We start from the raw sequence: 24846 nt of genomic DNA, 5'->3' as shown, positions 1-24846 counted from the left end.
GAGAGACACTTTATTTACTTGCCATGAACTCGGGCAAATTACTTAACCTCTCTGGACCTCGGTTTATTTTTTACAATGAACTGGTTGGAGGAAATAATTCCTTCCCAAATCCTTTTAAGATGACCACACCACAAAACCGCATTTCCCACCAGCTTGAAAATGAGGAAAGTAACAACAGGAGCCTCAGCCACTTCCACATACATCCTATCTATAGGGGCTTTGCATGAAAAAGAAGTAACCGGTAGTGTTACCCTAGCTCCTCTCTTTTTGCAGTTGGAACTCTGGGAGGGAATAAATTCCACAGCATAAAGTAATCTTGGCAAACATATTTGTACAAAAAGCCATTCTTCAGAGATCATGTCCTACATTCAGAATTTTTACCACACTATCAACAAAAGGGCTCCAAAAACCTCTCTTAAGATCTCTTAAACTGGTCTACTTAAGAACTTTACTTTTTATGCCTCAAGTATTCATTTTCTTCCCAACTGGAATGCACCAGATGTTGAAAGCAAACATGTAGAGATTCATATATACATAGTTCTATGTATGCATGGCAAAGATATCATTACTCTATTCACTCTTACGATATTTCACTAAATATATACACACACCACAGGTTGTACATATTACTCAATAATTATTCAGTAAGCACATTTACTATATCTGGTAATTAACCAGGTGTTCAAAATACACAACATAAAAGTTCAAGGAGCCTATTTGCTTCTCCTGTTGCTGCTAAGTCACTTCAGTTGTGTCTGACTGTGCGACCCCATAGACAGCAGCCCACCGGGCTGCCCCGTCCCTGGGATTCTCCAGGCAAGAACACTGGAGTGGGTTGCCATTTAGGGCTCTCAAATCTCTTGTACTCACCATTTATTATTTATATTAATTGTGTATCAAGCCAAGTGTACTGAAGAATTTTGTAAGATTTTTAGAAAATTGTCATTTTTCAATGAAAGGTATTTTCTAGCCTTGTTTGTTTTTCTCCATGAAAATGTCATAGAAATCTGTTTTCCCAAGCCAGATCTTGCTATATATGATGATTATGTTATATAAATAAATACATTAAAAATAACAAACAGAAACAGCAACAGCAGGAGCAGATTATTAAACTGACTATACTTTCTACGTGAAGCATAGTTATCTATGCATCTGGGAGGAGTTATGCCAGAGCAGATGTTTTTGTCTTCAACTTTGTCCTCTAATAAAGGTCTCCACTGAGCAAATGATAACACTAACACTGGCCATGGGAGTTTAGAGGGAAGGAATCAAAAACAGGTATATTCCCCTGCCAATGAGATAATTTTCCCCCATTTTATGTAACTCTTGTGGGTGCTAAAACCTCCAGCTTCAGCATAATTGTAAAGCAACATATTTGTTTTTATGTAGACTTGGCACTTTTGTTATAAATGTGGAACAGATGTAGTTGTACAGTTCTTTCTGTCTCCTAGCATCCTCCTGAAGAGAAGCTGGGGTGAGTCCTCTGTGAATTGTATGTTCTTTTCTGCCCTCTCCTGTGAGCACTGAGTCAGCCTGTTTGGACTTATGCCTGACCCACATTTTATGCTCATTACTTTGTGTTCACAGATTTTTCTTCTGGATGATCTGGAATTATCAGGCTTGGGTCTTGCCCTCAGAACTCCTTCCTGTGAAACACCTTAGCCTTGTACAAGACTTTCTGGACACTTGCAGGAATTAAGACTTCCTTCTTTTCCTCTTAAAATGTATATGCTAACCATTGACAAAAGGCACCATAGACTTTTCTAAGATAGAATCTCAACACTTTAAGTTCTTTACACACACCTGGTTTTCTCATTGTCTCTCTCTCATCTCCTTTTATGGTTTTGTGAATCATTACCTTAACTCTTATCTGTAAATATTATAATCAAAGCTCTTAGAGGTCTGTGAGACTCAGGCGTAAAGGAAGGAAGATGAAAGAGATTGAAGTGGGGAGGAGCTGTTTCTGTGGCCAAACTTCTTAACCTTGAAACTCTTGTTAGCAACATGAATAGCATATGTTCACATGGGAAGGAAGAGTGTGGGAAGGAAAATATTGGAAAAGGAAATTTTCAGGCATATATTTGATTGCTGCTGTTTTTGTTTTAGTCGCTAAGTCATGTCTGACTCTTCTGTGACCCCATAGACTGTAGCCCACCAGGTTCCCCTGTCCATGGGATCTCCCAGGCAAGAATACCAGAGCGGGTTTCCATTTCCTTCTCCAGAGGATCTTCCTGACGCAGGGATGGAACCCATGTCTCTTGCATTGGCAGGTGGATTCTTTACCACCTAGCCACCAGGGAAGCCCATATATTTGATACAGTAGGGCAATTCAGAGTAACCATCAGGATATTTTTGAGAGAGAGCACATTTTCCCAATGGGTAAAATATTTTTCAATTTAGAGATAAGGAAATTTGACAATACAATAAGCAAATGCAGGGATATATATAGGAAATTTATAACAAAGTTGGAAATAGATGTCTGATATCTTGTGCAAAGTCTGCCCAGTAATATTTGTTCACTGCTCTTTAGTTCACAGAGTGTTTTACTATCTGCCATATTATTTGAGTCTCAGGTCATAACTGAGAAAGAAGTATCTTCACATTTTGGGAATGAGATCATTGTGGCTTAGAGGTGGTTGAGGAAACAGGCCAGGGTCACACAGCTAGTTAGTAAACAGAATCACAATTTGAATGCATATCATCTGACTTCATGTACTATGCTTTTCCCCCATTCTAGTCTGCATCCCAATAAATTCTCTTCAAAATACAGAATAATTTTCATAAATCTGTGATAAGTCACAACCCCTACAGTACTTAAAGGACCAACAAAAAGAAGTCATCATGATGTCATGTCATGGGTAGTTTCAGATATTGGTTCATTCAATAACCAACAGATATTTATTGACTGCCAACAATGTACCAGGCCTGCCTTGAGACATTGGGGATTTGGTACAAAATGCTTACTTTAAAAAGTCAATCTTTGGAGGCTCTGCCCTACATTTGGACTTTTCATTCTACTATCTATGCAGACTCCACTTGCAAAGGTTTCTTAAGAATAAGACTTAAAATATTGCTTATCAAATACTGTTCTAAGTTATAGAACATCACATAATATCTGAAATATTTTTCTAATAAATGTAAATAATCTCTGTCAAAATCTGTGTTTACCAGTTAGTAGTAAATTTTATAGTGCAGTTTTCTTTAACAAGATGTTCCAGGGATTTTAGTGTTATCTCAATAACATCTGTACCATACCTCTAGTTTAAGACTGAACATTATGTGTGTTGATTTACTCTGGAAAATTTTTGAAATGTATAAGGTTATAATGGTAATCACTCAAGAATCAGAGTCTGGAGTTAGAAGGGATCTAATGGACCCATCCAAGTTTGCTTTCCTAGATAATTACTGTTCAGAACAACAAAGTATGCTGAATGAAGTATATACTACCTATTTATGCCACATTCCAGATTTTTGGAATTTTAGTCAATTCTGTGTCATACTGGAATGGTTAATGCTGTGCCATTAAGAATGACTAATCTGAAAATATTGTTTCCTCATCCCATATTTTAGCAACTGCTTTTGCAGCTGTGTAATAATGAGGGATAAACAATTTCAAGTTAAGTTATTTGTCTTACTATTAAAGCATTCAAATACTCCACTTAATTCTTCAACTCTTGCTTTAATAAAGTTTTCTAGATAATACCCAGGGCTAGACACACACACACATAAATACAAGGCACATAATAATACTAGAACATAAATTGAAAACTTTTGAAAAGGATAGAATTGTATTTGGTTTTTATCAATACTTTCTCTTGTCTATCTTTTCCATGCCCCTTCTCATAACAAATGGTTTGTCTATTTTTTAATAAAAAATAAAGTTACTCTATATTTCCTCAGAAAGTGATAATAATTTCACTAAATTAATTTCACAATTGCTTTGGACATGTTTCAAATTAGGCTAGGAGATTTCTATCATTTGTTCCATAATACTGTTTCAGTAGTATTGTTACTGTTTTATCATGTAGTTGTTTTTTTTTTTTTTTCCAATTGGACAAAACTTTATGTAAAACTCTTGGGTAAATACTTGAGAAGTCATACATGGAAGGCATTTTCCTTGATGAGTTCACAGGACAGCTGAAAAGATAAGACGGGGATATAATTTTGCCGGGGAAAGATTACAAACCAATATGTCAGCATGCCATAGTAGAAATCGGACATAACTGCTGAGATTAAAAGATGAAGCTCAGGAGATTTCTCCTGACAAATGTGTCTTGTACAAGGAATTAAAAGTGCTGATAACCATGCAAATTAAGGGCTAAATATTAGTGATAAAGACATCAAAGAGATGAGAAATCTGATTCCTAAACAGTAGCTTCTTCTGTTATTTTGCACATGGAATGTTGTTATACTTAATCTAATAAATTATGTTGGTTTGTGTTTCCTTACACAGTGACTTAAAACTGACAGCAGTGTAGGCAAAGGTAGTAATTATTCTTTGGTAGAAACACATAGAATTTAGAGGATTTATGAAAAACTTTAAAAAAAGTAACATATCAAAGAACCGATGAGCCCTGCCCTGTCCCCAGGAATGTGCACCAAATGGAAAGAATTGCCTTCCATTCAAGTTGTACAACCATACTGCTTCAGTCTTGAGAGACCACAAACTTTATGAGGATTTTTTAACTTCTCATAAAAGATTATGTTTACTTCCTTGGTAGCATAAAAACATTGTTTACCCTCCATTTTATGGTAATGAATCATAATTAAAACACTTTCTCACATAAGATTTTAGTTTTTGAAGATACTACTTCTGAAACCGTGATTCATGGCTGGAATCTCTGGGATTCCTGACAAGTTGTTATTTTTGTTTCTTTTGCAGGGGGGCAGGGACAGTTCTTTGAAGAACATTCCTTTTTGATTATCTTTTAAAGCTATTCAGTCACTACTCAAGTGGTGAACCTCTGGTTCGGTAGAACCTTCGTAAACTTTGGAATTGGACAAGCTGGGATTCCCAGTCAAGCCTAGAGCAAGTCAGAGTGCAGACAAACCACAGGGCCCACCAGCCTGCCAAGGTCCTGAACTCTGTTCTTGCAGAGACTTTTAGTCCATCTTCCCTGGTGGGAGGGCCTGCCCAGTTCTCAGCAACCCTCATTCTAATCTTGGCCCTTTCACTCACTGCTATGTGGCATCTGCAAGTTATGTAACTACTCTAGGACTCTGCTTTCTGTTAACATAGTGATTAAAGCATCTCTCATAAGGCATTATAAGAATCCAATGAAATAATATTTAAAAAATCAGCTATTATTGATGCATCCAAGAGCAGTAAGAATGATGACAGTAATAGGTGTTCTGTCAATGACATGGCTATTCTGTTGATCGTACAAGGAGAGTCCTTGATGGGACTGATGAAAGTGCGGGCACCTCTTCTATCAGACTGACCATCACAGCACTTATGCATCAGATCTTCCATAGAGACCGCCTTTCCATAAAAAGCAAAAAAGAAACCTGTGAAGCCTTTCCCCAGCTTTAGTGCAAGCAAATTATAGTAGCATAAAGAATTGCAGAACTTAATTTCTTTAGGAAATCTGAGGAATTGAGACTAGTATTTGGTTACTTATCATGAGACTTTTCTATGTAGAAGGCACTGTGTTAGTTTAACAGTTATATGTACTATCCCATTCTTATAATAATCATAACTAAATATATTATTCACAAATATTTTTTATAGATAAAGCATTGAGGCTTGCTATTAGTGCTCAAAACTACTGAGAGAGTGGGGATAAGGTAGGTTGGGGTCAGAATCTGAGCTTTAAGCCTGTGTTGCTACATTTCACCCTTTAGAGAACCCTGTTGCCCATATTGACACTCAGGTTTAAGTGTACATGTGTGATTGTCTTCTAGAATTTACAAATGAGTTAAACTGTGTGGTTATTTACCATAAACCCTCCAAGGAGGAAGAAAAACTAAAGACATCTATCTTAGGAACAACCAAGATTTGGACGAACATGTTTAGTATCAGCTTGTTTCCAGTACTTGTACCCTTTCTTTTTGCCACCATCACCAACATTCCCATACATACTTTAGTACAAAAGCTGCTGGTGAATTAATGCCCTGCCTTGACTAGCTCAAGGCTCAGAGTTCAATGCTGGAGCTCAATTGTGTTCATGACTTGGAGTTTTAAAAACTTACCACTGGTAGCATTTTAGTTCCCTGAGACATTCTCTGAAATTAAGCTTGGCTCTTAGATAACTCACTAGAAAGTAGTAGAAATGAGAAATCCTTACACCTGCCTGGACTTTACAGATATGTGCTCAAAACACCTTGATCCAAACTGTGCTCAGTGTAAACTAGTCATAGAATTTCATAAAGAAAAATTATATTTTCAAACATACATTTCAAAAGTCTCAGTCTTTAAAATAAAACCCAAGTAACTCTCCTTTTAAAAAAGGGAATAAATACTGTGCTCAATATTTATTATGTTAATTTTACAGATAAGGAAACTATGGCTCACAGGGGTTAATAATTTGACTAGGTCACCATGAGTGGTTTCCCAGCCATTCATTCAAACAAGAACCACTGGGTATCTTCTGGATCCAAGTTATTCCCAAGCAGTGCTATATCTCAGCACCATGACATGTGCATTTATTGTGAATGGACATTTTTAGAATAATTTCATCACACAACTACCAGTGGATATTTTGGTATCCCTTTAAAATATTATTGTTTCCTATTTAATTTAAATATATGCTCTCTTATTATAAAACTTTCAGTAATATTATATAAAGGAAAACAAAAGTCTCTTTTCACCTACCCTTAACACATCTTCCCTGTTACTCCTTACCCAAAGGAAACCACTGCTGGCAATTTGGTGTGAATCCTCTTGGGTGTTTCTCTATCTCTTTGCCTACATGTATAGGCATATATACACTTACAGAATTTAACATGTGTGGATTTTATTTTTCTTATTTTACACAATAATATTTTATCATGTCACCTGGCATTTATTGGATTAGTACAATGTACCAGTTGGAACTGTAAATAGGTTTCCTGAATTGTGCCATTTCATTCTCACTTCTAACCCACTTGTGAGGTAAGACCTGTGGGGTGTTAGGTAATATAAACAGATTACTGATAAGAGTTTAAGAAATATTTATCTAGTCAATTTGTATCTTATTCTGTCAATTGACTTATATGAATCTCAACTAGTCACTCATTAAAATGAAAAAGCCATTAGTTTGCTTTTAATAATAAATTATTATCCAAATATTCAGTAGTTCTTTTAGAATCAAATTCTACCCATAGAAATCTGACTTAATCAGACCACTTCATCACTCCTTTGAAGAAAGTAACCAAGTCTTCAAACTGGAATGTACTTCTCATCAGTCACTTGCCATTTAACATAATCTCTGTGTTAAGTTTTTTAAAATAATAATATCAACAAAACTTTTTAAAGTTGGGTCAGAATGCTAACATGGCACAAGATGATTCATGCCACATCCAGGAACTAGAATGGCCATCCTTAAAACTAAAGTGCCTCTGTGGTCATGTCTCAAAACCATCTTAGATTTGTTCAGACTTTGGAAGGCTCATGAGGACAAAACAGATTCTACTCGCAGAGGCCAGGCATAATCATAACACTGGATTCTTTATTTGAAGAAATAACTAATATCCTTCAAGCTGATTCTTACATGACAGTGATGTATAAAAGTAGAGCTATACTACTGACCAATTTGCCCTCTCCTTGAAGGCACATCTTATGGAGAGTTGGAAAATTGCAAAGCAAAAAATCACAAGAGTGAGATATTAAAGGGCTTCCAGGTGGCACGAGTGGTAAAGAAACTGCCTGCCAAGGCAGGAGACACAAGAGATGCAGGTTCAATCCCTGGGTCAGGAAGATCCTCTGGAGGAGGGCATGGCAACCCACTCCAGTATTCTTGCCTGGAAAATCCCATGGCCAGACAAGCCTGGATGGCTACAGTCCATGAGGTCGCAAAGAGTCAGACATGACTGAAGCAACTCAGCATGCACACACACAAAACAACTTCTTGTCCTGCATGAACTATATCCAGGTTGCTAAATAGGCCTGGAACATACTTTCACAAAAGCAACATCTGAAATTATTATTGCCCAAGTAGGAAATGATCATTTCAACACTGACAAATCCTTCCTATTGAGTAAGGTGAATTACAGATCAACTGACTCCTTAGGATCTGGCTGATGGTAATCGTGGACAAGACCACCACAAGGAAGGTAATGGACTGGACGACTACTTTGAGAACATTTACCAGCATTCCACAGTTTCCTCCTATGAGCCCATGCCTCCTGCCAGAAATAGGTGGGTAGAAAATATTGACTCTGATAGATTTTACATAGGATTTTAGTGAGAAAAGCAGTCATTGCTCAGAATGCAGAAAAGGACAAAAGTAATTGATTATAGACAGACAAAGCCCTTTATAGGATTTCATGGGTAAGCATCTGAAAACATACTCTAGCCTCTTACCATCTTACAAAGGAAAGGAGATGAAAGTGAAGTTGTTCAGTCGCATCCAACTTTGCAACCCCATGGACTGTAGCCTACCAGGCTCCTCTGTCCATGGGATTTTCCAGGCAAGAGTACTGGAGTGGGTTGCCATTTCCTTCTCCAGGGGATCTTCCTGACCCAGGGATTGAAGCCGGGTCTCCCACATTGCAGGCAGATTCTTTCCCAGCTGAGCCACCAGGGAAGCCACTTACCATTTTACAAGATGATGATAAAATAGTGGTGCCAGAAGGCCACCAGTTTCATCACTTAAATCAGTGATTTTATAACCACACTATAAAACTTAATGATTTAATGGTATTTGAAATATTGTTCATTGATACAATTTTTCTGCAGAAAAAGCACATGATTCTTTAAGATATATTTATAAATCTCTGGAGCTAAAGAGTTCTATAATGTGAAAGTCTGATAAAATCCTATGTTCAGTTCAGTTGCTTAGTTGTGTCCAACTCTTTGCGACCCCATGAACCACAGCATGCCAGGCCTCCCTGTCCATCACCAACTCTGGAGTTTACCCAAACTCATGTCCATTGAGTCGGTGATGCCATCCAACCATCTCATCCTCTGTCATCCCCTTCTCCTCCCACCCTCAATCTTTCCCAGCATTAGGGTCTTTTCCAATGAGTCAGCTCTTCGTATCAGGTGGCCAAAGTATTGGAGTTCCAGCTTCAACATCAGTCCTTCCAATGAATACCCAGGACTGATCTCCATTAGGATGGATTGGTTGGATCTTCTTGCAGTCAAGAGTCTTCTCCAACACCACAGTTCAAAAGCATCAATTCTTCAGCGCTCAGCTTTCATTATAGTCCAACTTTCACATCCTTACATGACTACTGGAAAAACCATAGCCTTGACTAGACGGACCTTTGTTGACAAAGTGATGTCTCTGCTTTTTAATATGCTGTCTAGGTTGGTCATAATTTTCCTTCCAAGGAGTAAGCGTCTTTTAATTTCATGGCTGCAGTCACCATCTGCAGTGATTTTGGAGCCCCCCAAAATAAAGTCAGCCACTGTTTCCACTGTTTGCCTATCTATATGTAAATGACTTCATTTGTCACTTTGTATTAGCGCCAAATTTTGGCTGTATATTTCAGTTTGGTTAAGAAAACGACTATCTTCTTCTCCCTCTCTATAATAATCCTGAGGGCAGAAGCTATGATTAAGCACTTCTTCTGTTTCCCTAATGCCCAAGCAATCATTTAGGACTCAGCATTTGTTTAATGTGTAAATCAAAGTACATCTTAGTCCTGGTTCTAATTTTTGGCTTTGGAAAGCATTAACAACATTGCCTTTAGGGACTCAAACATAGAACCCCAATCCCTCCACTGCTTCCCACCAGCCATGCCCAGTCACCTGGAACTTAAGTTCTTAGTTAAGAAAGACAGACATTTTTCTTCCTAATATCTGTTACTGTGACACTTGACTTAAGAGAGAGAAACAGGAGGGAGGGTGGGGAGAAGAGAGAGGAAGTGGGGTAAGGAGGTTGAAGAAAAGGAGGAAGGAAAAGAAAAGAACCTTTTTTCCTCTGTGAAGTGATGCAGAAGAATTTTTCTTGGTTTCAGGACCTAGTCTATTCTCACATATGGTCAGTTTCAGAATCTGTTACTCTCAGGGATACTGGCCACATAGGAATGAAAGGATGCTTTTCATCTCCATTAGGTGCACACAGAAATGCACATTTTAGTTTCTGCCGTCTTCTTTTCCTATTCTGGAATGAGGTTCTGAAGTCCCAGAGTTAAAGAAAAAAAAGGAACTTAAAGAGAGACATCATTTATAATATTATATACAATACATATTGATATATAACACAGTTTATGTGGTTTTGGTTGAAAATGATAATTTATTTTGCAGTCCACCTTGGTACTCAGAGAGCACTGATTTCTGGGGCACACTCCTCTGCCTCTCCTTGGCACATCCTCAATACAGGCTTGGGAACACTGTGTCTGAGGTGTTCAAGGCAGTCTGCAAACTCGCAGTGGACATCATCAGCAATGTCCGGATGGGTAAATTAGATGGACGGAATGAGGAAAGTTAGGTTTCCTCAGGATTTATTATAAGATTCTAGAACTGGAGACTGTTTCAAAGAATGAACCAAGTTTTCGGTTTTTAATTTGTAAGTAGATTTCAAAGATGAAAAATGGCTATCAGATATGTTCAGTTCAGTTCAGTCGCTCAGTCGTGTCCAACTCTTTGTGACCCCATGAATCGCAGAACGCCAGGCCTCCCTGTCCATCACCAACTCCTGGAGTTCACTCAGACTCACGTCCATTGAGTTGGTGATGCCATCCCGCCATCTCATCCTCTATCGTCCCCTTCTCCTCCTGCCCCCAATCCCTCCCAGCATCAGATAAGTTAGTATCACTACTAACCTAGCAACTGCATGGGTTTCCTTCAGAATTTTTTTGTCCCTATGTGAACTTTTAAATACTACTCACTTTCCCAAAGTGGTTTTGGTTTTATTCCCCTCCAAGAAGCTACACTGCATGGTCTTTTGCGGCTTTTAATCTTCCTACTTCTTGTTTATATTACCAACAGGAAAAGTTTACAAATATGTGGGGAATTTTTTTAAACCTGTATTTTAAAATAATTTTGGACTTTACATAAAAGCTACAAAAACAGTCCTGAAATCATGGAGAAGGCAATGGCACCCCACTCCAGTACTCTTGCCTGGAAAATCCCATGGACGGAGGAGCCTGGTAGGTTGCAGTCCATGGGGTCGCTAAGAGCCGGACACGACTGAGTGAATTCGCTCTCACATTTCACTTTCATGCATTGGAGAAGGAAACGGTAACCCACTCTAGTGTTCTTGCCTGGAGAATCCCAGGGACGGGGGAGCCTGGTGGGCTGCCGTCTATGGGGTCATGCAGAGTCAGACACGACTGAAGCGACTTAGCAGCAGGAGCAGCAGCAGGCTCTCCCACATCCTCCTACACACATATCCACATACACATACAAAAACACAACTTTTCCTTAAACATTCTTCAACTTAAAAGTTTCCCTCTAGATACTTCAGTGAAAGTTTCAGCACAAGAAATTATAAATATTGCCCTTCCTCCCTCCTATGTATAGTATATTCATAATTAATGACTGACATCACTTTTTCCTGCTGAATTTAGACCTGTCCTAAGAATATTTTTCAACAGAGCACTACAGGGTGCCACCTCACATCAATCAGAAGCATACCTCAGGCCAGCACTCAGTTAAATTGTACAAGTGTGTCTACCTGAAGCGTATTTGGGACAATTGGAAGAATATGCTCTCAATTTCCTACCTTCCTATTGACTTAATGCCAGAAACCCTGTTCTTACAAAATCATCTTTTCAGACAGAGTTTGGGCTCCATATGAAAAAATGAAAGGGTAACTGGAAGATTTTGGATTTAGGTGGTATTCAGTAAATACATTTTGAATGTTAGACACTTTCTACTACTGACATTTAAGCTGTATAGGGGCAAGGATGCTGGAAGCTAGTTTTGTTAAGTGAGGAAGAGCAGAGAAGACTATGCAGGAAAAGTAAATACTCTTTTAGCATTTTTTTTTTGGTCTAAGAAAATATTTCTCCTTGGAGTTGTTATTTTGCACTGTAAACCATAGTTTACAAAGCATTTTCACATATGCCATCTTCCTTTCTCAGTCATGGGGTTATGAGGTTACAACAACTAGACAGTGAATGTAATATTTGCAGCATATGCTATTTTACAGTGTTTATAGCATTCATTTGTTCAAGTATAGTATCTGCCTAGTAAATGTGGCTAATAATAATAGCCTTCTGCCTGATATTATACTCACTTGGCTAAAGAAGTAATAAATCAAGCTTTGCTATGACCATCATCTTGTTATATTAAATTTAGTATTTAAAATTCAGACAAACCCCTTTGGGGGATTATGCTGTTGCTAAGTCGCTTCAGTCGTGTCCGACTCTGTGCGACCCCATAGACGGCAGCCCACCAGGCTCCCCCGTCCCTGGGATTCTCCAGGCAAGAACACTGGAGTGGGCTGCCATTATATTTAATAGTAAAATCCATATATTGAAATAAGTCTTGAAAAATGCCCACTTGTTTTTCCTTTACTCTGGCTATGTTAAGAGTTTGCCAAGAACTACGGCTCTGACAAGCTTGATGAAAGAGAATTTTAACTTTTATATTCTGCTTGTTAATTTTGAGTTTACTACTTCAGTTTTAAAATTTCTGTTTCCTTTATAAAGTAATACTTGTTCCAATTATTCCTTATTTGGAAGTTTTTAAAAGTTAGTTTGGAAAAGCCAGAATAAATATGTGAGAAGAAAGTCAGGATAATGAAGAGTTGAGATTTATAGTTTTCTTTCTATGTGTATTTTTTGTCAGTGGAAACAAATGAACTAGAATATGACAAGGATTATTTTGGTAGACATTGGACCCATGAGGATGAACCCACAAGTTTTCATGGGGACCAAACTTACATAAGGACTTAGAAATGGATTTTGAAATTTCCTCCACTCTGTCCAGTTCCCTCCCTCTAACCACCATCCTTCAGCCTATGAAATTATACAGAAGTTAAACTGCCATCTCTACCATCATGTGTCCCGCTTCAAGATAATCTGGTACCACAGGGAAATGGCATTTGAATTTTTCATATCAGTATGCTTATGCATAATGAAACTATTTTCTTAGATGTCTGTATTGGTATAATTTCTTTGGGTTATTATTTGAGTTGATTTTTATCAGCATAGTATTGTCCATTGCCTTGATCTGTACTTCAAAGTGGAGTCTGATGAATATCCTGTGGGTCCTGGTAAGCATTTTTTGAACTTGTTCAGTTGCTCACTGGCAGTAATTTTTAATGGCCCTCCTTTCCAACCAAGTTATGACTTACATTTATAAGTGAGATTAAAAAACACCAGTTTCACAGAAGATGGGAAACTTATTCAGTGAAGCAATTGACTACTTCTATTCTGTTGCAGTTAAAATGTCATCTGGATTCATACATGATAAGAAGTGCTAGTCACTCAGTCGTCTTTGACTCTTTGCAACCTCAAGGACTATAGCCCACCAGACTCTTCTGTTCATAGAATTCTCCAGGCAAGAATGCTGGAGTGAGTAGCCCTTCCTTCCTCCAGAGGATGTCCCTGACCCAGGGATCAAACCCTGGCCTCCTGCATTTGCAGTCATGATGAGATTAGGAATTTCGGAGGAATTTTTAAGATCAAGAGATCTTAATGGTTGTCATGTATTGTATTAATGTAGTATTGTTGTTTAGTCGTTAGGTTGTATCATCTCTTCTGTGATCCCATGGACTGTAGCATGTCAAGCTCTCTGTTCATGGGATTTTCCAGGCAAGAATACTGGAGTGGGTTGCCATTTCCTTCTCCAATATTAACATATACTATAGCTTTAAAGGGAATTTAAGAAGACAGTGAAAGAATTTCTTTAAACAGTATTCCTTCCAGTCACAATACAAAGCAATCTTTTTAGTGAGCCATAACTTTACTTGGCAATAGACAAGGAGAATCCACAGGCTTTGGAGGATGGTGCCGACACAAAATGGAATTGCCCAAACATTTTGATTTAATTAATAAACAAAATGAGTTCAGAATAATGTCATTAGCAGTCAATAAATTAAACAACAAGGCTAAATTCACCAAAGGATACTACTTTCTGTGTTGGATACTTTTAAATAATCCCAGCACAACTATCTTACCTTATTGGCATTAACAAGCAGGTGGGTTAAAATGATTACTGTTAAGAGTCTGTAACACTTTTACTTAAAGCCATGAACGACTAACTAAGCTTCCTAGGAGCACTATCAAAGGCTCACATTACTGAGTCGGAAATGGAGATATAGAGACAGAGCGATTTACAGTAGACTGAGACCAGGCCAGACTTCCCACTTTCCAAACCGGTTGTTCCGGATACTGTGGAGCAGCCAACATAAATAGAGGAGATGCATTTCCATTTATATGTTAATTCCCAAAGTCCAGATATCATTATGGGAATGCCCAGTAATTTCTTAATACTAACTGTTGTGTTATGTTTGTTTGCTTTCAGTCTTATGACAAACTGATTCTGTTTGGATTTCACCCAGTATTCCTTAAGGAGAGATACACTGTGCCTTTTTAGTTTTTCTTTTACATCTTTGAGTTGATTTTTTTGTCAATAGGATCAAATAACTTGAAAAATTTATCTACATGAAACCCAGTGCCTTTTTGTAAGAATTCTGTGCTACTCAAGGACACTAACTCCTCTGAGAACAAATAAAATAAGTGTGTACTAAGAATGTCAAGTTGATTCTTGTTAGACTCATTTCCAAGTGTGTGAATCTATTTTCTCTCTCTTGACCTTATACATGAAATTAACTTTGCCCCAGCCAGATATTTTAGTTGTTCCAATATCTATAGTAAATATACATCTTTCCAAATCCTCACTCGTTATTGGCCCTTAAAGACAGATGGAAACTCTCAATTGCAAATCATTTAACTATGTAAATGTCCACCCTGGACACTATTCCCCATCTCTGCTTCTAGAAATGTTTTCTAGAATAGAGATCAAGTAAATAAAACACATCCTAAACATCATCTTTATCCCACTACCATATAAACGCCAGGAAAAATACAAATGAATTTCAGACAAGAATTTCAGGTAACTTGCAAATCAATCAGATAAGGCATGAGGTTGTTACTAAAACAATAGCAATATTTAACCTCCACATTATTGAAAATTCTGGTCTAATGCCAAAAGGTTCTGACCAATAATAAAATGTAATTTTTATTGGAAACAAATTATATCTAACTCTTTATACTGTCCATACACACTTATCTTTTACATCTTAATATATCACTCCACCTCAACTTCTTCAATGTCCTCTGTGTACACTCTTGTCTTGACATTTGTACATGCCATTCCTTTTGTCTGCATCTTTTTTCTTTCCCATCCTCATTCTTCCCACTTCCTGTTAACTCTGATTTTTTATTGTTCCAGTCATATCATGGATAATACTGTATTTTGTTTTTTTTTATATCCCTCATAAGATTATATGTTCTCTCAAAGCCAGAATCTCATTCAGTTATTTCATTTCTAGAATTCAGCAAAGTTTAAGAGCTCAGTAGTGGAGAAATAAATGAATAAAGCTGTCTAGAAAGTAATTAGGAGAATAACTGTCAGTAGTAATATCAGCTTGAGCAAATTTAGGATCGTATAAAGCACTGACTGCCTGTTCAACTGTAATGAGAATGATTGAGGTGGATGAGAAGATTATGCTGGGTCAATGAAAAGAATATTGGAAAGGTAAAATTACCCAAATGAATAGAAAATACTAATCTAAGAAGTTTGAATATGATTTGACTGGCACTAAGGACCAATAGTGGCTACCCTCTCCAGTATTCTTGCCTAGAGAATTTCATGGGCAGAGGAGCCTTGTGGACTATATATAGTCCATGGGGTCACAAAGAGTTGGACACAACCAAGCAACTAACACTTTCACTTTTTTCACTAAAGACCATGTAACAAAAGCTGTATTTTTTAATATATTATTTTTCTCTTAAGTTTTCTTGAGAACTAAATGGTTTCCATGTGTTTTACATTACGGGATCCTTAAAGTATGCTGTCTTTTTGAAATACTCATAAACAAGGAAGCATGCTGTTTATTACTGAGCAATGAAAGTATGCAGCAGAATAACAAAATGACAAAAGTATTTTTGGAACAAGGAAAGAGAAAAGATTATACTTATTCAAAATATAAATATGTCAAAAATTTTTGTTTTCTTCCTACTAGGTATAATTTCATAATTACAGATTATATGATTATAATATATGCCCTCAATAAATTTAAGTTGCCTTTATTAGTATGTTGATATTTTCTAAGCAAAAAAATTATGTTTTAAGTATCCAAATGACATCTATGCACTAATTGTATAATTCTGACTGCTTTATTTTGAAATTAAAGTAGTTTTCTGATTAAAATGTAATATACATTCCTGATACACATTTTAGAAAGTACATAAAATACAAGGAAAAGATGGAGGGACCAAAAAATTATTATATTACCCTGAGGCCACTAGTGTAACATTTTTGTCTTAAAGTATTTTTCTCCTGTAATTTTTCCTTTGCATTGTTGAAGTTACACCTTATATTTTACTTTTTGTAGCTCATTTTTTTTTTTTTTGCTGGACATTGTATTATAAGCCTTTTCCTATATGATCTTTCTAAACTTAATTTTTATTCCCTGAAAAATACTCAGTTTTCCGTGCCTTTCCCTAATACTGGATAGTTAACTTGTTTCTTATATTTTTGTTGTAATGATGTAATATTTCCTTAATAATTCCTAGGCAGGCAGAATAATTGTCATTCCTCTTGCAACATGATTTTCCAACTCTTCATTCCTTTTTCTTTTGTCAGACTGAATATTTGAGTAGTTTGTTTTTCTTTAAGGTGTGCATGAATACTGTTTTCTGATCTCTTGCAGAGGGGAAAAGAGCAGGTAAGCATCTGCGTGACCACGCATTATAGATCTCAGACTGAATCCCAGCTCCATCAGTTTCCAATTGTATGAAGCTGGCAAGTTACAGATCCTCTTTGAGTTGCAATTTGAAGAGGATGATATCCATCAAAGTTTTTGTGAAAATTAGGTGAAATACATAGACACACACACATCATAAACTAGTGCTTTACTAATTTTGTATGCAATATGATTATCGTTAGAATTCTTTGTTGTCACTTTGGAAGTTATTCTGAACTTATTAAAACTTATTAAACTTATTAAAACTTATTAAATTTTCTAAGTGGGATTATGTAAACAATATAACAAAAATTCAAACTGTGAATACTTTTATCAAAATAAAACCTCCACTACATTTAAAAAGCACTGCTACCAGGATTCCTCCTATTTCTGACATCGGTCACAGGGCTTTACTTATGGTACCTATGCTTATTTCCCAGAGTTCAATACATAACCTCCAGCTGCTCTTTATCTGAGCAGTGAATTCTGACACTGTATAACCAGCCTAGAAAGATGCTATTACTGAAGAATGGTAATGGGAATCACTCTGATAAGTTTAGAGAAGCCATATATAGACTGTTAGGTGGGACCAATGTCAAGTTTTAGCTGATTGCAAGAATAACATCTCTGAATCAGAAGATGGACAATGGGAAAAGAAAAAAAAAAATTTCCCTAGTTTTAGAGGAACTTAGACGGAGAAGCCTGGTAGGCTGTAGTCCATGGGGTCACTAAGAGTCGGGCACGACTGAGCGACTTCACTTTCCCTTTTCACTTTCACGCATTGGAGAAGGAAATGGCAACCCACTCCAGTATTCTTGCCTGGAGAATCCCAGGGACAGAGGAGCCTAGTGGGCTGCCTTCTATGGGGTCACACAGAGTTGGACACGACTGAAGCCACTTAGCAGCAGCAGCAGCAGGCACAACATTGGTTATGTTTTAAATTGCATCCAACAAAATTTTAACTTCTAGACAATGATTATAAATTCTAGTGATATTTGACTGTATGTCTGAACTTTTATTATAGTAGTTTTGCTTTTATTCTGTATTAAAATATGGGATGGGGACTTCCCTCATAGCTCAGTTGGTAAAGGATCTACTTGCGATGCAGGAGACCCAGGTTCGATCCCTGGGTCAGGAAGATCCCCTGGAGAAGGAAATGGCAACCCACTCCAGTATTCTTGCCTGGAGAATCACATGGACAGAGGAGCCTGGCAGGCTACAGTCCATGGGGTCTCAAGAATCAACATGACTTAGTGACTAAACCACCACCAGCACAATGTGGGATGGGGCTTCCCTGATTGTTGTGAAGGACGGGGAAGCCTGGCATGCTGTGGTTCATGGGGTCACAAAGAGCTGGACATGACTTAGCAACTCAACAACAATATAGAATGGGACTTTATGGGGCTTTCCTGATGGCTCAGCGGTAAAGAATCCACTTGCCAATGCAGGAGACTCGGGTTCTATCCCTGGGTCAGGAAGATCCCCTTGAGAAGGAAGTGGCATGTTCTTGCTTGGGAAATCACATGGACAGAGGAGGTTGGTGGAGTACACACAGTCCATGGGGTTGCAAAAGAGCCAGGTAGACTGAGCAACTAAACAACGACAATAACAATAATAGGATAAGCTGTTGACTTTTAACTTCAGAAAATTCAAGGATTTTATTTCAGTTGGAATTATGTATTTTCTTTAATAGACAGATATCAATAGATATTAATAGCTTTATTAAGAAGATTGACACCCAAAGGAAAAGAAATGATTTGGCATCATCTTTGCTAATTCTGTGGCACACAGTTATATAAAAGCCAGCTATTATGTAGCATAACATGAAAAATGAAAGTGACGTTGCTTAGTCGTGTCCAACGTTTTGCAACTCCATGGACTATAGCCTACCAGGCTCCTCCATCCATGGGATTTCCCAGGCAAGCGTACTGGAGTGGGTTGCCATTTCCTTCTCCAGCTGATCTTCCCGACCCAGGAATCAAACCCGGGTCTTCCACATTGCTGGCCCACTACTGTCTGAGCTACCAGGGAAGCCAATATAACATGTGTGAATGCAAATATTTTGTTTCTTTTTTATCCCCTGAATTTATAGTTGTATTTATAGAACCAAATCCAAATAGATCATTGACTATTTCTTGAAAATGAACAGTAGTTTAGAGGCTAGTATTTTAGGCAAGCATCATCGCATGTTAGGGTATCTCTGTAGTGGTTTATGGGTATTAAGTAAGTTTTATCATAGGCATCATTCTTATTTCAAATTTATAAAAAAGGGGCATGTATATTTATAAAACTGTAATTGCTTCATAGATGAAATTTTCAGTGTAATATTAGGATAAGGCATCATCTCAGTAAAAATAGTAACACTTCATATTATTATGAATCTGGGTGTCTAGACATGTCCTGATGAATTCATCATGTGCCATCTGTTCAATAAATCTTGCCACCAGCAGACTTATTTTTTGCCAATAGGTATTGTAGGTTTCTATCCATATTTGTTTGACTCTTTCTATTATTGATTTTTCTACATGGTTACGGACAACATTATGATGTAAAACATAGGGGCAAACTAAGTCCTGTATTTTAAAAACACATTTTAAAACTATAGGAAAACTGGACCCAGTTATGCCTGCATTGCCTTGACTGTTTCCTTTTCCATCCTTTTCACCTTATGTGATAAGAATTAAGTAAAATGAACCATCCTGTTCCCAGTAGCTCTTTTTAAATGTGGTGACCCATCTGTTGCCGTATGCCAGGCATCTGTTTTTATCACCCTCATTTGTGATCTTTCAAAGCTAGAAGTGATGAATTAACATTGAATTTATGCTAATTTTTCTACTGTAAGAGAACAGCTATTTGCAAACCATTTAATTTGGCCTCAGTGATTTTTCAGGTGGAACAGAATATGCAAGGATAAGAATAGAAATCAACAATATATTTTTATTCTTAGTTACCTTTTTGAATAGGTATGTAAGTTTTAGTTAATTATAATACTTCCACGGCTCCAATTTTTCAACTGCAAAATGTGAGATAGGATTCTTGGTTCTAAAATACATGTTAAATTTAGATCAAAGAAATATAACATCAAATATAATAGTATCAAATAGTTCATGAATCCTTATTCAAATCAGCACCTGTTTAATCCAAGTAGATTTCTTTAAAAAAAAAATGATTCATTTTTATCCAATCTTAAACTATCATCAAAAGGTGTGGATGATCTGTTAAAGGCTAATACTACAGACCAGACCATAATTTAACATATCTCAGCTTTTTAGTGTTGTGGAAATATCAATGAATTGAAACTAGAAGATAGAGGTGTCAGTACTATTTTTGCCACTAAGTGGTGATACGGTGTGGAGCAAGTCGTCAATCTTAAGTTGACATACAGGTCTCATAGAATGTGGTAGCCTGATTTAATTGTTAACTGTGGTTTCTTTTACCACTAGCAATCTGAGATTCTTATTCCTGTCTTTAAGGTATATACTTTTTGGTTTCATGGAATTAATCATGCATGCATTCATCAATTCATTTAGTTTTTCATTGTGTACATGTAATTCTGAAGTATAATATGTATCAATGATATTAGATATTTTGGTTGAAATATCAATGACTTTAAAAATGAAAATAAAAATGACTTAACTCACGTGTATCGTGTAGATTTTCTATCCTGAAACCATAGTATAATCTTTTCGAGCAAGGGAACAACCAGATTTTTATTGGAAACAAATTCAGTCAGTTTCATTGACCTGCTAAATTACCTTGAATTTCAGCATCCTCAAATGTGGTAGACTTTTTAGAAACAATTCAGGATGTCAAATTTCTTCAAATGCTTTTTCTGCATCAATTGAGATGACCATGTGGCTTTTGTCCTTCAGTCTGCTACTGTGGTATATTTAATTGATTTTCCTATGTTTGAATCATCTTTGCATTCCAGGAATAAATCCTACTTGGTCATAGGCCCTTTTAATTTGTATTGTAATTCTATTTGCTAGCATTTTGTTGCGGATTTTTGCAACAGTGTTAATCAAGGCTATTAGGGCTATAGTTTTCATATTATATAGTGTCTTTGATTTTGGTATCAGGGTAATGCTGCCTCATAAAATGACTAAGGAAGTATTTCCTCCTTTTCAAGTTTTTTGGAAGAGTTTGAGAAGGATTGTACTTAATTCTTTAAATGTTTGGTAGAATTCTCCAGTAAAGCTGTCTGGTTCTGGTCTTTTCTTGTAAGGAGGTTTTTGACTGATAATTCAACTTTCCTACTAATTTATAAGAGAGAAAAAAATTTCCTGTCCCTCTTAGGTGCCCTAACTGGGTCTGAAAGTTAAACTGACAAAGACAAATTAACAGGAGGAAAGCATGCAAATTTATTTAATATAAAGTTTATATAACACAGGAGTCTGCATAAGGAAATAAACATCTGAAGAAAAGATTAAAACTGACTATTTTATATTGGGTTAGCTGAAGAATGGACACTCATGGAGAAATAGCATAGGCTGAAGAGTATGAGCTCAGTATAGTGAACTGGAGGAAATTTAACAAGGCCTATTTGTTCAGATTCTTTTTAGCATACCCTTGGGTTTTAAAGACGGGGATGCGTCTTTCTTCTAAAGAAAGGGAAGGTGCTTCTCACCTGAGAGTTTTAGCATATGTTTCAGGAGAAGAATGTGGGAAGATGGTCAGAGTGACCTTCCTCCTTCTGCTATCTTCTCAAACTCCTTCAGCTTGAAATATTCAATATACCAAAGTGCCTTTTTCTTAGAGGTAGCCTGTCATGAATAGGTCTTTTTAGGTTGTCTTATTTATTTATGATTCAGTCTTGGTAGGTTTTCTAGAAATGTAGACATTTCCACTAGGTATCCAATTTGTTAGTGTATAATTGTCTATAGTAGTCTCAAAATCTTTTTGTTTCTGTGGCTTCTCCTCTTTTATTTCTAATTTTTCTTATTTAAGTTTTCTCTCTTTTTTCCTTAGTCTAGCTAAGGGTTTGTCAATTTTTTCCATCTTTTAAAAGAGAGACTTAGCTTCATTGATTTCTTTTTTTTTTTAATCATTTTTGCTATTCTCTTTTCTATTTATTTCTGTTCTTTTTTTTTTTTTAATTTCCTTCATTTTGCTAGTTTTCAGTTTAGTTCGTTCTTACTATAGTTCCTTGAGGTATATAACATCAGGTTGTTGATTTGAGACTTTTTTTTCTTTTCCAAGTCGGTGTTTACTGCTGCAAACTTCAGGAGTTAATTACACTTTGAGAGCACCATTGGGCCAGGCTCTATGTTATGTGTATATATTATTTCATGCAGTTTTTCCAGCCATACTAATACAGTAATCTAATGGGTAACATATACCATATTATGGATTAAAATTTTGGTGCAGAGAAAATATTAAATAGCATGTCTCACTGATGAATCCTAAGAGCTAATTAATGGAATAACTGGATTTTATACCTGAACTTTCAAGATCCAAACTCTACTTCTTCCTGGGATACCAAACTGCCTGGGATACCATTTTCCTGCCTGTTTGAGACTGGAACTTCATAAAGAAAAGAAATGCCCAAATATACTAAGTCAAAAAGGAAAAGACAAAGCAAAAATGTCTACTTCTCTTAGTTTATTTAGAGGAAAGAGGTAAAGTCTTTGTGTAAAATGGTATTGCCAATGTGTGAGCAAGAATCTATTAAGATCATTCGAATGTCTGGTATCTTTGTAATTTTAACATTGAAAAAGAAATTATTTCTGAACAGCAGTCTCTCTTGAGAAGCTCAAACAGAAACTGATACCTCTTAATTTGGACTAATCATAAAATTAAGGTGTAAAAGCAACTGAATCTATTTAGGTCTTTTATTAATACATAGAGATAAGGATCAGATTCTTACCCTTGGTACGAAAAATTTCCCCAGTGAGTTGCATAAGCTGAGAATGTGATTTCTTAATTATGATAATCACATTGCTATTCCACACAGCATCTTTTTTCCAAGACCATCTAACAACTCTACCAGCTAGCAGAGTCTCTAAGGTAGCCTCAGGATATTATTTTGAAAGTGGTTAAATATATAAATGATAGCTAAAGCTGTCAAGAAACTGGCTCACAATGAAATGAGCCAGGTGTCACTGTATATCTGAGGAATCTATATCCTTGTTTATAGGATGGAGGATCAGACATTTCTTCTTCTAAAGGGAAACAGAAATTCTCAGTTATCACTCCTTTTAAGAAATATTTACTGCATTAACTTCATTAAACTGCTGTAAGGATGCAATTTCAAAATGAAATCTTGCTTGTTCTCTTGAGAACACTTTAAATGCACTCATTTAAAACATAAAGTTTGTTTAGCAATTTAAAACATAGTTTGTTTAGTAATTAAGTTAGAAACAACATTATTGCATCTGAAAGGCATGTAACAAACTTCCTTTGTAGTCACACAAAAAAAGGCAGCATAAACATAGACTTCAGAGAAATTTAAATATGTCCCTAAATAGGGAGAACAAGTCAAAACTCAAGAGGAAATGCATATTTCTTATGAGAATTTTTAAGAACAGTAAGACTGGGTTTATGGGGAGGAAATCAGAGATCAGAATAAGAATTTGGAGTCAAGACCTCTGGGCCTTTCTCTGTCACTTCACCCACATCTTTGCTTCTGATTGAAAAACAGAAAACAGCCTTGCTTCACATGTACAAACAGACTTTTATTTATTTATTTTTTTAATGCTCATCCCAGTTCCTCCTAAACATGAATCTATCATTTTGCATTCGGGAGCATGAACTAGTAGGTTATTTAGTTTGGCAAATTAGTCCTAGAAAGAGTTTGCATCCATCCAGAAAAAGAAAAGAAAATGCGAATTGGCAAAATGGCTGTCTGACGAGGCCTCACAGATAGCTGAGAAAAAAGAGGCAAAAGGCAGCGGAGAAAAGGAAAGATACACCTATCTGAATGCAGAGATCCAGAGAATACATAAAAAGCCCTCCTAAGTGAACAAAGCAAGAGAGTTCCAGAAAAACATCTATTTCTGCTTGATTGACTATGCCAAAGCCTTTGACTGTGTGGATCACAAGAAACTGTGGAAAATTCTGAAAGGGATGGGAATCCCAGACCACCTGACCTGCTTTTTGAGAAATCTGTATGAAGGTCAGAAAGCAACAGTTAGAACGGGACATGGAACAACAGACTGGTTCCAAATACGAAAAGGAGTACGTCGAGGCTCTATATTGTCACCCTGCTTATTTAACTTATATGCAGAGTACATCATGAGAAACGCTGGGCTGGAAGAAGCACAAGCTGGAATCAAGATTGCCAGGAGAAATATCAATAACCTCAGATATGCAGATGATACCACCCTTATGGCAGAAAGTGAAGAGGAACTAAAAAGCTTCTTGATGAAAGTGAAAGAGGAGAGCGAAAAAGTTGGCTTAAAGCTCAACATTCAGAAAATGAAGATCATGGCATCTGGTCCCATCACTTCATGGGAAATAGATGGGGAAACAGTGGAAACAGTGTCAGACTTTCTTTTGGGGGGCTCCAAAATCGCTGCAGATGGTGATTGCAGCCATGAAATTAAAAGACGCTTACTCCTTTGAAGGAAAGTTATGACCAACCTAGACAGCATATTGAAAAGCAGAGACGTTACTTTTCCAACAAAGGTCCATCTAATCAAGGCTATGGCTTTTCCAGTAGTCATGGATGTGAGAGTTGGACTGTGAAGAAAGCTGAGCGCTGAGGAATTGATGCTTTTGAACTGTGGTGTTGGAGAAGACTCTTGAGAGTCTCATGGACTGCAAGGAGATCCAACCAGTCCATTCTAAAGGAGATCAGTCCTGGGTGTTCTTTGGAAGGAATGATGCTGAAGCTGAA

The 24846-nt window shown here is 36.8% G+C and overlaps 1 protein-coding gene across 1 annotated transcript in view; it reads left to right on the top strand.

Annotated features, from left to right (window-relative positions):
- LURAP1L (leucine rich adaptor protein 1 like) overlaps positions 1 to 24846 on the top strand; it is a 49169-nt gene that overhangs the window by 1788 nt on the left and 22535 nt on the right. The window lies entirely within an intron of this gene.

Source organism: Capra hircus, chromosome 8 (genome assembly GCF_001704415.2).
Source record: "Capra hircus breed San Clemente chromosome 8, ASM170441v1, whole genome shotgun sequence".
Taxonomy (NCBI): Eukaryota; Metazoa; Chordata; class Mammalia; order Artiodactyla; family Bovidae; genus Capra; species Capra hircus.
Note: the sequence above shows the minus strand (reverse complement) of the source record. Positions and strands in the feature narration are given on the sequence as shown.